This window comes from Pseudorca crassidens, chromosome 4 (assembly GCF_039906515.1).
Source record: "Pseudorca crassidens isolate mPseCra1 chromosome 4, mPseCra1.hap1, whole genome shotgun sequence".
Lineage (NCBI taxonomy): Eukaryota > Metazoa > Chordata > Mammalia > Artiodactyla > Delphinidae > Pseudorca > Pseudorca crassidens.
This window is the reverse complement of record NC_090299.1, coordinates 106,252,189-106,268,766: the sequence shown is the minus strand read 5'-3', so window position 1 is coordinate 106,268,766 and position 16,578 is coordinate 106,252,189. Positions and strand designations below refer to the sequence as shown.

The 16,578-nt window shown below is 34.9% G+C and overlaps 1 protein-coding gene across 8 annotated transcripts in view; it reads left to right on the top strand.

Moving 5' to 3' along the window:
* Window positions 1-16,578, top strand: part of ANKRD17 (ankyrin repeat domain 17) — a 163,841-nt gene that overhangs the window by 1,463 nt on the left and 145,800 nt on the right. The window lies entirely within an intron of this gene.

The window sequence follows — 16,578 nt, the reverse complement described above, 5'->3', positions numbered from 1 at the left end:
CGGCGTTGCAGGACCTCATTCTTCAAAGAAGACCATTTAACCAAAACTCAGTAAAACATACCAACCATACTGAGAACAAGCGAAGAAGAGTTAGCCTTACTAGTTAGCAGCTCTTTTGTAACTCTTTTGTCCACTCCCTGAAATGGAAGCTTGAAAATCTTGATCTGAAGAAAGAAGTTGTAACTTAAGGCAGCAGAAGGAAAGCAGCTTTAAAGGCTGATTATAAATTAACTTATAAGAGAGAACAACTGAATTATCTAGAAGTACCACTTGCCATTTATTCTTTTCCACAAGCACAGCTAATTTTGGTAAAAGACTGGTTTTTCGAAAATTGCATTATTGGAACTTGGGTTCCCTAATTTTAAATAGGGAAATACCTTTTAAAGTATTTGAGACTTGTCTGTTAGTAGAAGACTAGATTCTCTTTGACCTCAAACTGGATGAAGTTATATCGGTAGAGATGTAATAAATAGTTCGTGCGTGTATACCAAAAAGATGGACACTCCCTGCTATTTCATTTAGCCTACTGAATTCTAAGGGTAGGTTTGTAGTGATAGATTTTGTATTGACCTAGTTGGGTGTTTCAGGATAGTGTGTTGCTCAGCCTGCATATGAAACAGTGAAGAGAAGGATGTGACAGGATCCTTATTTCCAGTAAAATCTATTATATGGTAGTTAGAATCATTCAATTGTATTATTTTTACAGAGATGAGAAACATTTTAGAGGTAATCTCATCTAACCCTTTTATTTTAAAAATGAGACTTTTTTTTTTTTTTTTTAAGGAAACTGGTTGTTGTGGTAACAGCAAAAGTGGAAATCAGAGTTTTCTAATGATTCAGACCAGTATACTTTTCATGACAATTTATTCCCTGTATCTCCCTCCTGACCTTTTTCAAAAACTAGGCGGTCAATTGCAAGGTAACACAATAATGCAGCTATGGGCAAAATACCAATATTTTATTAAGATTTTAAATTCTCGGATAAAGTATCAAGCTCTGGTTTGGAACTTAATATGAAGTTGAGTGCAGTACTTACTGAAATATTATTCTCTAAACTTCACATACCTAGATAGTTCTGTCCATTGGAATTGAGCCAAATAAGCAAAACTTTTAGTAATTCATTAAATCATGTAAAATAGGCTTAAGTTTGTAGGTGTGTTAGTTTTGTGAGTTGGGTTTGTTTTCCTTGGAAGATAGGAATGATATATGTTGACTGATCAACTAGGGGAGTGTTTTCTTTGTTTTTAATATGCTTTATTCTGTCTTCTGTACAGTGGTGTAAACAGTGGGTTTGTCATTTGTTATGGAGCTGAGTCAGGAGAAATAAGTGGAAGAAAGCACAACCATTTGTATAAATCTATACAGGTACATGATGAGGGATAAGCAGGCAGGAGGACAGTATGTCTCTGCACCTGCCTCCATCCTTGACCAGAATAGAGAAATAAATAAACGTAATTGTCACTGTACACTATAAGCTAAATGGATGAGTTGTGCAGTGTTTTTCATTTCATTACCATTTTATTGACATGTTAGCAGAAGTTTAACTTTCTAGAGCTAGGAAATCTTGTGGCTAATACTTAATTGTACTTACTTCCTTTCTGTTATTGGCTACACAATGAAAAATATGGATAACGTCTTTGAGATTATTCTTCCAATAAAAAAATCATTGAAAGGTTAAGAAGGAGTAAGAAAGGTTATAGTTTTGGGATATTTAACCTACAAAAGTGGAGGATAATTTAACAAGAATATATATGTTTACTTCGATGAAACGCTAGCTGGATATTTTGTATATCTGCTGAAAGAGGGAACACTGGAAGGAAAGGAGATTCAATTTAAATAAAAGCTTTATTTGAATGTTCAAGAACAAGAATCTAATTTTTACTAAACGTTAGCGTAGGTTATTGAGAATTGGATTTTCTCTTCAGTATTTCAGAATAAGGATAATCATGTTTTAGATAATTTGTGTAACTTCAGATATTCCTTTACCCACCTCCCCAATCTGATGCAAAACCTTAGATCAAAAACTGAAAATTGCAGTAATTTCTCAGCTTTCAGTGGGTGACTAACCAATATGGAAAATAGAAATGTATTTCCTAACATAAAAGTTGTGATGCACATCTTTTCCGATTAGTGGATTTCCGATTAGATGGAGCTTGGATTCATATCTTTGGTCCATCACACACTACGTTTGTGATTTTGGGCAAGTTACATAACCTCTCTCCTGTTTCCTTATATGTTAATGGTGATAATAGTAGATTCTATCTTATAGCATTGTTTTGAGAATTAAATGAGTTAATACAGTTTTCATGTATTCCCATTTTCACCCTTAGGTGTTGTCATATTTGTTTCATTATTCATAAATGTTTGGAGTTTCTACTATATGGTAGGAGTTTTACTGTACTGAGTAAGCAACGGTGAGCAAAACTATTTTAAGACATTGATTTAAAAATATACCAATGATTAAATATAAGTTTGAGGAAGTATGAGAGTGAAAGCAAATGGTTAGATGTATATCCTGAATAAAGTATATGAGAAGTATACAGATGTTCGGAGGGGATATTCATACTCATTTTAAAGGCAAAGATACTGGGTTAGAAGGGTTTTATTTAGGTAACTTCATTAGGGTCACGTAGCTGATAAGTGGCAGAGTGGACTTAACCTGTGTTTGTTTGATTCAAAGCAAAGCCTGCCTATTCATTCACTCATTCACATACTCTGGTATGCCGTATGATGTTGAGTACGACATCAGTGATGTTGGCATTTCAGATGAGTTAAAACAAATTCAGATGGCATAGGGGAAGATACTTTTTGGCAGTAGGACAACCACTGAAGACAAATTAGCTACCCTGAGCTTTGCTTTTCTTGTTCTGAAAAGCTCATTAAAAAAAAAAAATACAGAGAAGTACAGATAAATATATTCATATTTCCACCATTTAGAATTAACGGTTGCTAACAGAATGAAACTTTATAGTGAAAACCACCTTGTTTAGAGGCAATCTTTTTGCTTCTCCCTGCCTTTCAAGACTTACGCTTTTTAAGGTTATCTTAGAAAAAAAAAATTTCCTTTTAAATAGATGTTAATTTAGGGTCTGGATAGGCTGTGAATACCCTGGAGTTAAACTCAAGATTTTGTTGAAGGTGCTTATAAGTTGTTGTTGTTTTTCTTCTTTTCTTCCCTTAACCTGTAGTATGTGTGTAAAACTTTCATTAGATACCATACTCAGAAGTATATGACCACCTCCTCCCTCCTTCCTACCTTGTTATTTTGAAACATTCTCACTGCGTGGTTGTGGGAAATCAGGCGAGCATTTATATGGATTGTTTAGAATTGGGAAACTTGCTTCTAAGGTAATGTGGTAATGAAGAAGGCATATTTATGTTGTGAAGTAGGGGGTCGCAGATTTATCTTTCTGGTAAATTAGCCCTATGCCTACTCTCTCTTCTCTTAAATTCTCATATTTTGCCTTTTAATCGATGAAGCATTTTCATCTAGTCTGCTATGTTCTGTCAGATCCAAAGACAGAAAACTTGTCTTACATATCTCTCTCTCTCCTACTGCACTGTACCATGTGTGTTATTAATAAGTCATAGCGTCTTACCTTTGCTAGGATTTGGTGAAGTCAGATCTCCGAAGTAAAAATAGTTTATAAATATATCTTATTTAGTTACTTTGGACATATTTGGTACCTCAAGTCTTTTTTATTTTTTTAAAGATTTCTTCTTTTTTCAAAATATTTATGTATTTATTTATTTGGTTGCATTGGGTCTTAGTTGCGGCAGGCAGGCCCCTTAGTTGTGGCTTGCGGGCTCCTTAATTGCGGCTCGCCGGCTCCTTAGTTGCAGCACGTAGGCTCCTTAGTTGTAGCATGCGAACTCTTAGTTGCAGTGTGCATGTGGGATCTAGTTCCCTGACCAGGGATCGGACCCCGGGCCCCCTGCACTGGGAGCGCAGAGTCTTATCCACTTGCGCCACCAGGGAAGTCCCTGGACCTCAAGTCTTAAGGTAACAGAACTTGGTTGCAGCTATTTATGGTGGACCCCTGTCAGATGCTTTTATGGGATTCTAATTACTCAGTTTAGTCTAGTCATTAACCTCACCAACCTAATTGGAGTTAGTATTGTGAAAGTTTTAACTGTTGAATAATCATCAAAGCAGTACATTTTGACTCCCAGAAATTCACTAGACTATTTGCTAGACTGCTTCTACTAGCATCCAGATTAGACCATCAGTTGACTAGCAGGTTGATTTTTAGGCCCTTGAGAGTATTTGCACTTATGACAGTATATTCTGTATTTTTTAAGGATAATTTAGTGGCTTAGGAAATGTGGATATAATGAGCTTCCTTATAATTTTTCCGTACTTGACCATAGACAAAAAGGAATTTTTACTTCCTAATGGTATGTGAATTAGTGCCTGCTGATACCACTTATATTTTTGTTAGGACCGATAGGGGGCACCAACATCCATGGTAACCTATTCCAAATCTGACTAACTTCCTTCAGCTTTCGCCTTTTGAAAAAAAAAAAGTCATTAGGGAATAGAAGGTGATGGGTAGATATGAATACTCCTTCGAGTGCTTGGAACCTTACCTTCCTGGTAGAGTTATGCCTATCCATTTGCCACCCAGAAGCAAAATACCCTTCCTGACTTAACGGTGTTTTTACTTCTTAACTTTTTTTTTCTTTTGTCTTTAGAAACTATTCTTATCCAATCATGAGGGGAAGTGGAATTGTAGAGCATTATAGGTATCATTTTATCATGATTTGTAATTTAGGGTTTTAATTATTGAAAAGGGACATGCTGGAAATTTTATCTTCCCCAAGAATGCTATGAAAAAATCAATATAGACTTAATTATTGAAAGCATAACTTAGGTTGACTTCTGTCATCCTACGAAACTCATAAACATTACCTGATCTTTTTAGAGTTGACTTTTTACGTTTACTTCAGGGTGAAACTAGAGATAAAAGAGGGTCAGGTGGAAAAACATGTAAATATCACAGTACTTTAGGAATTCCTTTTGGACCCAATATTATTAGTGTTCTTATAGATAATTTTGATATATAATAAAATCTCTCAAAGTATGTAGATAGATCATATTGAATTGTACTGATGGGAATGGACAAGATTATTGAGAATAGATTGAAAATTTTAAATAGGTTTATATGAGTCATGGGTAAAAAAATGTGCTTTTTTGATTAAATGGTCTGAAACAAAGCATGCTTTTTCAGTAAAAGTTCAACATAATGTTAAACAAGATTAAATAAGGTATTAGAGATAACCAAAGTCATAATTCTAATTTTAAATAATGCTAAGATACATCTGCAAAAAATAGATTATATATATTTCTGCCTGCTGTACCGTGAAAATGATTACTAAAACTAAGGAAGTTCTAGAGAGAGAGTTTAAAAATGATTGGAGGGTGAGGGATGGAAGCCATGATCAAGGAGGACTGCTGATTATCCTTAACTATATTCTCATTGCTCTTATTATTTAATGTTCAAATTAACCAGTTACTCAAACTGAGTCACAACATGTATTAGTGTTATTTCAATTTTGAAAATAAGTAAACTCATTTCTCATTTCTTGAGATTATTTGAAAGTATAGACTAGACATGGCAAATTTATGAAACTAGTTTATAGCTGTGTATCTCCGGTAGGGTGTATTCCCCTCCCGAGCTATCATTTGGTCTCATTTAATCTTTAATTTTTTAATCCTCCCTGCCCCCCAGTAAAAAAGAAAGGAACAGAAAAGAAAAAAAGAAAAGTGGAGAAATAAAAGACCTATCCTAAAATTAATTCTTGGCTTGGTCTTTCCTCATGGAGTGTTTTTTAATTAAAGAACATTTGAATGAAAAATATTTCAGAGAGATCTGTGGAAAAATTGGTTTCATCAGTTTTGAATTTGGAATAAAAAAACATTAACATGAAGTTCTGTTTTCCTTTTCTTTCCTATTGCCCTAAATCTGAAACCTGAGAAGAAAAGGAAGTCTTCCTGTTTGTGTTACACCAAATCTGTTTTCAGTTTAGTCTTTAACCCCGTTATTGTCTTTTCCCTTCTCTGTGCCACATTTCCCTCTTGTTTTTTATATGAAGTTAATAACAAAAATAGTCCTGTTGCAAAGCCTCTACGTGTAGTTCTTACTAGTGTGAGATTTGGTATAGGAGTTGATTCTTTTACTTGTGAAACATTTATTGTGTATCTACTATGTGTGGCTGTTTTTACTATATAATAATCTCAACCATTTCCTTCTCAGGGAATATGAAAAAGTTAGCTATATTTAAAATCATAGCTCTATATAGTTAGTAAAACTTTTAAACTTGCACACGTGAAAACTTAACACAGTGATGGAATTCTGTTTTTTATGATTTTTAGAAGGTAAGTATCACTATTAGTGTATTTTTCTAACTAAGTTTATTTAAGAGGCATTATTGAGACCTAGCATAATCACTTCGGAATTTTGAGGGTTTTGAAGAAATTGAGACATTATTCCCAGCTTCATAAAATTTAAATCTTGTTGAGACAAAATTAATAATAATTTAAAACTGTGAGGATGATTTTAATCCTGTATGATTACTTTACTTGGGAGTCTAACAGTTTTCAGTGTATCTGTGTACCTTTAGAATTGGTCTCATTATAGGGATTGTTCTGTTTTTGCATACTGATAGTGTAGACTTTACATCTTTTATGAGTGTCTCTTGGAATACTCACTAATTTGGGGTATTTTTTTTTATTTAAAAATTTTTTTTAAGATGAGGCCTGTTATGTGATACTTTTTTAGAGTGTCCTTGACTACTAAGTTACACCAAAGAAACATTCATTCTAATTTTACCCTGAAGATTTTGTAGTAAGAAAAGAGGTAGCTATACTAGTATACTTATGGTTGCTGCAGGTAGAGATGGGTTAGAATATGAAAAATTGAGTTACAGGGCAATGTCAAATATCTTTTAAATTAGATCTTAAATACAGTGTTTCTATAATTAAACATAATTAATTAAGCATACATATTTGTAGAAACTTACACATATTTGTAGAAAATTTGACAAAGTCAAAAAATATCTAAGGAATACAAAAATCACCTAATCTTTTTTCCAGAATTAATCATTATTATTTGAAATCATCTTTGCATTCTTTTTTTCCTCAGATGATTACGTATTTATTTAACTATAAAAACTAGTGATGCTTGTTTTGTAAAAAAAAAAAAAGAGTCTTCTAATACATGAAGGTTTTATCCAACTCTTAGAGTAAATGCTGCTAACAGCTTGGTGTATATCAAATGGTCTAGTTTCTTTGTTGGTGAGAGTGAGTTGAATGAGAGACATGGTGTGGGTGTGGGTATGTGTGTGTGTGGGGGGGTGTCTGAGAGTATGTTAGGATTTGGCTCATTCTCATTTACTTATGAATGTTTCACAGTATGATGTTCATAATTTATTTGATCTTTTATGTTGGTAGACAGATTGTTTTCAGGACATTGCTATCACATACACATTGCTGAAGTGAACATCCTTTTACAGTTAGTTTTGAGTATAAAAGTATTTCTTTGGAATGGATTCCTGGAAATGGAATTTAAGGGCCAGAGGTTATTCACGTGTTAATTTGATAAATGCTCCCAAGTTTTACTTCCATCAGCAGTGTGTAAGAATGCCACTGGATTTGATCATCTTAGTTTTTAAAATCTGTTAAACAAAAAATAGTGTTTTGTTTTTGTTTTCCTTATTACTGTTGAAATTGAGCAAATTTTCCTGTTTATTTTTTATTTGGATTTCTTTTGAAAATTTCCTGTTTTATCTATTATTACAGTTGTTACTTATTCTATTAGAGTTTTTTTTTCTTAGTGATTTGTGATGCTGTTTATATTTATGGGTATTAATCCTTCACGGTGTTGTTGCAACATATTCTCTGTTTACATTATTTTTACAACGTAGAAAATTTTTTATTTTTTTGTAGTAAGATGAATTATTCTTTTATGACTCCTTCTTTACCCCAGTATTTAAACAAAATTTCTTAGATATTTTCTTTTGATACTTCTATACTTTTTTTCCCAAAGATACATGGATATCTTTTTGGATATAGTATTTAATTGTTTATCCATTTCTTATTTACTCTTTTCATCAGCATTTGACCTTGCTGACCAATCCTTGCCTCTTAAAAAGTGCTATTCTCTTTGCTAATGTAATACCCCCCTCTCCTGTTTTTACATTACTAGCTGCTTTTTTTGGTCTTCTTGCTTCCTCCCACCCCCTTCACTGTACATCCTTTGGTTATTTAGTACATCATTGCTCATTCCTGGGCCCTTTTTGGTCTTTTATCTGCTTACCTCTTAGGTGATTTTATCTAGTTTTGTGTCTTTATATATGCATTTGCTAATGACTCTCAAGTTTATATCTCCAATATAAACCTTTCTTCTTGAGTACCGGGCTAAAACTTCTGGCCACCCAACAGTTGTACAAACCTTTCTTCTAACACATAGTCTTCTTTCTTCCTCAAGAGAATCAATCCGAAGTCCCATCTGGATACTACATATAGCTCACAGTGTAGGATATCTACATAATGCTTGTCCTCTTAATTCAGTCCAGTAATCTGTAAAATAATAAAAAACGTATCTATCCTTCCTTTGCCCAACCCATTGTACAGTGGTGAATAGGAATAGGATAATCATAATGACAGCTTCTTTGGAGAAGGAAGGAGTAAGTAGACAGCAGTCATTGGTCCATAGTAACAATGAAATCCTTCTGGACAGGAGAAGACTGCCCTGGCAACTATGTAAAATCCTTGGTTAAACTCTGATTTTGCTCTCTGGGAGGAATGCCCTTTTGAATATTGTGTGTGTCCTTGGCTTTGTTCTTTGGTGATTATTCCTTGTTATCTTCCTTTGCCACATCTGAAGTAGTAGGCATTTGAGATTGCAAAACTTTTATAGCACTGTACCAGTTGGCATACATTTAGGGGCTGCGGGGTTACTTAAAGTTCAGTTATAGAGTTTTATAGGCCAGTAATGTGGTTTGATGGTAAATCTGTCTCAAACATTTAATAGATTTCTGTTCTGTTTTCTTTAAGTCAGTACCATGTGATATTAACTACAGCAGGTCTCTTTTTGTCATATTTATTTTGAAATCAACTCATTCTCTTACTTCTCTCTCTACTAGGCCTTTTCCTTTCTCCCTGTGTTACCTGGCTACCTTGAGGGCATCTGAAATAATAGGCTTCGGTGACATATCAGTCAGGATTTAACCAGAGAGGCAGAACAAGTAGGAGGTTTATATATGCTAGATAGATAGATAGATAGGTAGAAAGATAGATAGATAGGTATATATTAAGAAATTTATTACAAGGAATTGGCTTACACAATTCTGGGGGCTGGCTAACAAATCTAAAATTTGTAAGGTAAGCAGTTGAAAAGGTAAGAGCTTAGGCAGGCTGGAACACATGGGCATATGCTGAAGCTGTTCTCCATAGGCAATTAGAAAAGGAAGATCCGGTGAAGGGATAGCAGCTATAGACTCAGCTGGTGTTTGGAGTCACATTTGTCAGGAAGAATCCAGTCTCTTTTAAGAGCTCAGCTGACTAGGTCCAGCTCACTAAGGATGATCACCCTAGCTTATTAGGGACTTTAATTATATCTGCAAATCCCGCCCCCCCACCTCTAACAGCAGCACCTAGATTAGTGTCTGAATAACTGAGAGAAAGTATTTACCAAATGGCTGTTGCCCTTCTTTCCTCTTAGTTTACCCTAACCAACTTGACACATCAAAAATCATCATAGGTGGGAAAGAAACACCCTGTACCTGATCTTTGTTACTGTCTGACAAAGAATCTCTGAGGTCAGAAAGTTAACTCCTTGTGTTTGGAATGCAGAAACAACTGCCTTTCCCAAACTTGAGAGACCCCAAATTAGACTGTTATAGAGTAGGGTTTGCTACTGAGAGATCTTCTCAGAGAGATCTCTGCTTACAAACTGCCTTATTCATAGTTGAGTTGATCTTTCTAGTTATTCTTTAAACAGCTAACACATCAATATTTTGAGTTTTTCTAATTGCTTTTCTTGGAGCTCCATACCTGGTAGTCTTGTGATGTGCCCTACTCGTTATTGCAGGCAAGAGTTTTACAAGATGCTTTGCTACTGCATAAGACTTGCTGGCTTCCCAGCCTGATACGCTTCCTTGCTACCTGTCTTCTAAGCCTTATCAGAATTTTTAGGAATTTGTTATTGTAGCATTCCACTACTAACTTACTGTATTAGTTATGGTATAGGATGGGTTATTTGAACAAAGAGACTCCAAAATACATGAAGTTCAAACAGGGTAGATTATGTGATAATCTGGGGGTAGTCCTTCATGTCATTCGTAGATCTAAGTTTCTACTGTTTTGTTACACCATCCCTTAACCTGTGCTGTCTAATATGGTAGTGACTAGCCATATATGGCTACTGAGCACTTGAAATGTGGCTCTGGATTTTTAATTTTATTTAATTTTAAATTAATGTAATTTAAATAATCATATGTGGCTAGTGGCTACCATATTGGAGAATGAAGATACAGAATGTTTCCATCATCACAGAAAGTTTTATTGAATAGCTGTGCCTTAGAGTGTTGACTTCATCTACAAGTTCTAATCTGGTTTACTAGCATTATGTCCATGTTTCACCCTATTGTGGGCTGAATTGTGTTTCCTCACAATTCATGCTGAAGCCCTAACCCCCAGTATCTCAGGATGTGACAGGTTAAATCAGGTCATGTAGGGTGTGCTCTAATCCAGTCTGACAGACATCCTTATAAGAAGAAGAAATTTGGACATAAAAAGAGACACCAGGGATGTGTACACAGAGAGAAAAGGCCATGTGAGGGCACAGTGAGAAGACGGCTATCTGTAAACCAAGGAGAGAGGCCTTAGAAGAAACCACACCTGCTGACACCTTGATCTTGGACTTCTAGCCTCAGTAACTGTGAGAAAATAAATTGCTGTTGTTTAAGCCACCCGGTCTATGTATTTTGCAAGGCAGCCCTTGCAAACTAATACACAGCCCATGAGAAATAAGAACTAGAAAAGTGAGCACAGATAGCTTCCTTTTAAGGAGTTGACCAAGAAATTGCAAACATTACTTCCTGTTATATCCTGTTGGCCAGAACTTAGTTATATGTCCATACCTAGGACCTAGCTCTTGCTCTATGGCCATTATACCCAGATACAACTTGTGGGAGAAGTGTTTTACTAAAAGAAAAAGGGGAGTGTGGATATTGGGGGATAGTTAAAGACTTACACCAATATAATTCTAGGATTACATTGTCCTTATGGCTAGCAATATAAGAAAAAAAGTCACTTCTGGCTCCTGAAATATTCTTTTTGGCCTAGTTTGGGTCATGTGTCCATTGCTGAACCAGCAACTTCTACTACGGAAGAAGATTTCTTTGTTCAGGCCTACATCATGTCTTTCCACTCCATCTTGGAGGTGGACTAGGAGAGGTCATTCCCACCTGAGCCATCTTTCTCCATCTTTGCTGCCATTACCCTAGTGCTGGCTATTATCTTACTTAGACTTCATAGCAGCCTCCTAATTTGATCTCCTAGCTTTCTCTTCTGGTCTCACCATACTCCATTTATTATTCATGCAACAACTAAGCTAATCTTTCTGAAATGTAAATTGTTATTTGACTTCTCATCTCTCTTAGAATAAAGCCCAAACTTCTAACTTGGCCTTAGGATGTTATATTGACTCCAATAAATGATTGTCTTTTGTCTCTTTTTCAGTATTTATATCTGTCGTTTGTTTTTCTTCTCTTATTGCATCAGATTTGAACAGGCCCAAAATGTTGAATAAAAGTGGTAATATAGGCTATCCTTGTCTTTCCCTTGTTTTAATGGGAGTGCTGTTGGGTCACTATTAAGTATAATCCTTTATCAATTTAGTATATCTCTTTCTTTTACCCTACTAAATATTAGCAGAAATGTATACTGAATTTTGTCAAATGCTTTTTTGGCATCTATTGAAAAGATCATTTCTTCCTCTCCCTCCAATCTCTTCATATAATGAATTGCAATAATAAATTTCCTAATTACCTGTGTTTGAGATACTTATTATGATGTAGTTTTCTTTTAACATACTGTTGGGTTTGATTTCATTAAGCTTTTGATTTATATTTTCTATGGAGATTATTCATTTCATATTAGATTTTCAAATTTATTGGGAGAAACTATAGATAATTTCCTTCTTACATCAGTCTTATAAAATTTGTGCTTTATAGATTTAATTTATATGCATCCTTTTTCCTTTCAGTCTTATATGTTGTATTTTTAACTGTTTTTGCCATTGAGTTGTTAGAAGTTCGATCAAGTGCTTTATTTGATCTCTTTATAGTCAAGTAATTTTTTAAGTGGCTTAAGTAATTTAGTGTGTACTTCTTAATTGTGTATAATTTAAACAATTTAATAACAATACAACAAAAATTTTATTGTTTTAAGCACTTAAGTGTACAGTTCAGTAATGTTAAGTATATTCACATTGTTGTGTAACAGATCTTCAGAACTTTTTCATCTGGTAAAACTGAAATTCTCTACTCATTAGACAGCAACTTTCCATTCTCCTTTCCGCCAACTCCTGGCAGCCAACATTCTACTTTCTGTTTCTATGAATTTGACTACTTTAGATACTTCATATAAGTAGAATCATATAGTACTTGTCTTTTTGTGACTGGCTTATTTCACTTAACATGACGTCCTGAGATTCATACATGTTGTATCATGTAACAGGATTTCCTTCCCTTCTAAGACTGAATATCCCATTGTATGTATATATACCACATTTTGTTTTATCCATATATCCATCGACGGACATTTGGGTTGCTTCCACCTCTTGGCTTATTGTGCCTGTTAATTTTTACACTCAATTCTTGTAATTCGAATTTATACTGGCTTTGGAGGAAGACATGAACTTAGTCTTATGTTTCCAAATAGTTAATCAGTTGATTTAGCTATTTCATCATCTATCCTTTCCCACTATTTGAAGTACTACCTTTATTTCATATATTTAGACAATAGAACAATAGACTGGGTTATATCTGCTCAGTATGTATATCTTTATATGTATTGTATTTGTATAACCTTAAGGCCCACGTACTAAAATTAGTTGTTTGTACTAAGCAATTTCCTGTGCTTTTTGACAAGTAGCTAACATCTGTAGGGTTTTATGGTTAACAAAGTAATGTTCCATATTTTTCATCTTACTTAGTGGTCTTTTGGAAAAAAAATATATATATATATATTTTTTTACTGCCTGTTAAGCCTGTAAGCAGGGTTGGCTTCTTTCCTTCCTTTCTTCCCTCCCTCTCTTCCAGATTTCTACTAAAGAAGTAAAGGTGCCTTCAGCACCAGCATCTGTACCATGTTCTTATTGATTTGTGATGTCATTAGCCTTAACTAGGCTGCCTTTTGGACTTGAACACCTCCATAACACTATTAGGGCAGGATCTACAAACTATGAATGTGTTTTAGTTCTCTTGCATTATCATTCTGGTGTTCTTTAGTTTTGTTTCAATATTTTAAAAATATATTTCAAATAAACCAGGAACAATTTAATACTTATGCAGCTGCTATTCAGGAAATGCCAAAATAGCAGAGCTGCTATATGACCTGAGATAGATGTTTTAATTCTATTGAAGAGATGATACATCTTTTAAACTGAACCTATGCTAAAGTATGTAGCAAAGTTACTAAACTATGACTGATGTTTGTTTATTTAATGTTGGTGGAGTCTTAAAGGGAGATTGCATTATCTTTTTTTTGTTATTAAATCATGTAGTAAATGTAAATTGTGTACTTGTGTAAACAAATTTTTGTTTTGCATAAATGGGGTCATTATAAAAATATTACGAAAATTTCTTTTTAAAATTAATGGTCTTATCATAGACTTTTCCCATATAAATACACTTATCGTTTATCTTATTCTTCTTAATGGCTGTGGATGTTCCCTTGTCAGGTATTATGACTTCCCTGGTTTTATTGAGTGTTTTGGCTGTGTCCAGTGTTCTACTACAAACAATACTGCAGTGGACTCTTTTTGATATGTATCTCTGTGTATGTGTGTCTGTATTTTGGTAGGATGTATTCCAATGGTGAAAGTGCTAGACCAAGGGTACATGGGTCTCTTCCTGTAACTCCCATTTTGTTATGTGTATGAGCACTGTATTTTTAAAACTACAGTGGTTTTGTAGTGGTTTAGTATGTTTTAGGATGTGCTATGTCAGATGTCAGCTTTCAAGCCCCATTAATATCTATTCTCTGTGGATGTCACTCTGTTAGCTGCTTTACCCATTAAGAGCCAGATAAAATATCACCTCTTCCCTGAAAGTATTCATAACACTTAGAACATTGGGTAATTATAACCTCAATAACTAGTATTTTAATAACTAGTATTTTAATGAGTGCTTACTGTATACCAGGCACAGTTCTAATTGCTTTATGTATAGTATCTCATTTAACCCTCACAACTCTAAGAGGTAGATGATAATATTATCCACAGTTTGTAGTTGAAAAAAAATCAGGGAAAAGAATAACTTGCTCAAGGTCACAGTAAATGATGGAAATAAGATACAAACATGGGCAGTCTCACATCAAAGTCTGCTTTTTTTAACTTCTATAGTTCACTGCCTCCCTACTACTCTTTCATGGTCTCCCTAGTAATTGCTCAAGAGATGTTTTGTATAAATTGTAGAACTCACTAGCTTATTTCATGTTGCGTTTTGGTCATCTTTACAGATCTGTGTGAATGACATCTTTTTCTAGTTTATGACTTACCCCTGGGTCATTATACATAAGCAGTAATAGTCCTGGTATGTTTAAGAGTCGGTTAGAACACCATATTATAAAACTGCACCCCACACCCTTCAAAAAAAAGACTTTATAGGAGTGTAGTTAATGTTGCTCTGTTCTGTTACATCTTGTTGTTTCCCTAACTCCATCTTGGGAAAAATTCATGTGATTGATCTTGAGATGGATTTCATAGATTGTGAGTGAATCGTATACTATTCTTCCCCTTTTCTGGAACGTCAAGTGAAAATAGATACCTTGTAGGTGACCTCTTTTATAGTAAGTTCTTAAAATGTGAAGTGAGAAGAATGCTGTCTTAGACCCTACTACATCTCTCAATTCATGCTGTCAAGTAAGTGTGATGTGCAAGCTAAATCTCTCAGCCTCACCTAAGAGGGACATCATAATACCTTCTTTTGCTGGGGGTCAGATTAGCTAAGTGTGTGCAAACATTTGTGAACTATAACAGTCTCCGTAAATATTAGTTTTTAAAACTGAAGTTTGAGGAAGAATGGAGAGTGTTGTAAAAATGGGGTTACTGACTAGTAATATGTTTGGTTGTTTTTAAAAAATACAATTTAAAATCTGTAAGTTAGAAAAATCTGACTCTTTTATTTTCTTTCCTGACTCCATTTAATTTGATTATTTTATTGAATTCATAGACTGCCAATAAAACTCTTCAGCTGTAATTGTGCATGTGGGTTAATTTATTTTAGGTGGAGCCGGTGTTAGCATAGGAAGTGGGATTCTGTAATGAAGATTCCACAAATAATAGTTGTGTGGGTTAAATGATCTTTTAGGATTATATCCTGGATTCATTAGATCTTTAGTATTTAAATAGAATATATTCTTAAATTCCCCCAGAATTTAAAGGTTTTTTTACTACTTAATTATACTGTTAATAAAGAGGGACAGATAAGAGTAATGGGAAAGTCAACATCCTTTTCTTACTCTTTTATCTCCTTTTCTGGGAATGATGAGGCAAGCCGTATTCGGTGACTTCTCTGCTGTAGGCTTAGCAGGTGATTCAGTGGTTCTAGATAAAATGGCCAGATATCAAAGCAAAGATCTGACCATGCTGTTTTCTTAAGTCTCAGAACTTTTTTTTTAAAATAAATTTATTTATTTTATTTATTTATTTTTGGCTGCATTGGGTCTTCGTTGCTGTGCACGGGTTTTCTCTACTTGTGGCGAGTGGGGGCTACTCTTCGTTGTGGTGTGCGGGCTTCTCATTGCGGTGGCTTCTCGTTGTGGAGCATGGGCTCTAGGCGCATGGGCTTCAGTATTTGTGGCACGTGGGCTCAGTAGTTGTGGTTCGCAGGCCCTAGAGCGCAGGCTCAGTAATTGTGGCGTGCTGGCTTAGTTGCTCCACGGCATGTGGGATCTTCCCGGACCAGGGCTTGAACCTGTGTCCCCTGCATTGGCAGGCAGATTCTTAATCACTGCGCCACCAGGGAAGCCCCTTAAGTCTCAGAACTTTGAAAACATATCCCTAACTTACTTTGTGGATTGTTCTTTCACTTGTACCTTTCCTTCCTTTTTTTTTTCTTACTCTGCCCAGTATTACCACCTCTCAGTCCAAGATCCACTCCACTATTCGACCCAGTTTGCTGGCTCCAACCCAAACTCTGGTACTGGGTTCTCTTAGCCAGAGCTGTGTTCTGGAATATATTTTAAGTTGTTAATGTGTTTTAGGTATGTGGGAGGTGTTTTGATATGTAGAAGTTCTTGCCTACTTTATCCTTATCACCAGATCCTCTTATCTTGTATGCCAAGAC